Raw genomic sequence first — 336 nt, 5'->3', positions numbered from 1 at the left:
GATATTTTGTTTAATCATTTTTCGTCATTAATAACTAATGTCACTAATACAAGCATTTATGCTTTTTTTTATAGGGTTAGAAGTGAGTCAAGCTCATATCAAGAAATATCCTGATTCAGCTGCTAAATACAATGCAGCCTACATCCAGTTTCTATAACAACAATGATGGAATTTAACTATCTTTTACAAGATTACAAACACCAATTCTTTCGCTAGGATCTATCCAATCCTATCAAGGACAAACCCAGATTTTACACCCAATCTGAATTTGACTAGGACTCAAAACCTAACTTTCAACCGCAAAGTGCTAACCCAACTTTCAAGGGAATCCCCACA

The sequence above is a fragment of the Arachis duranensis genome, chromosome 3, assembly GCF_000817695.3.
Source record: "Arachis duranensis cultivar V14167 chromosome 3, aradu.V14167.gnm2.J7QH, whole genome shotgun sequence".
In the NCBI taxonomy this organism is placed as follows: Eukaryota; Viridiplantae; Streptophyta; class Magnoliopsida; order Fabales; family Fabaceae; genus Arachis; species Arachis duranensis.
This window is presented reverse-complemented; position numbering follows the sequence as displayed.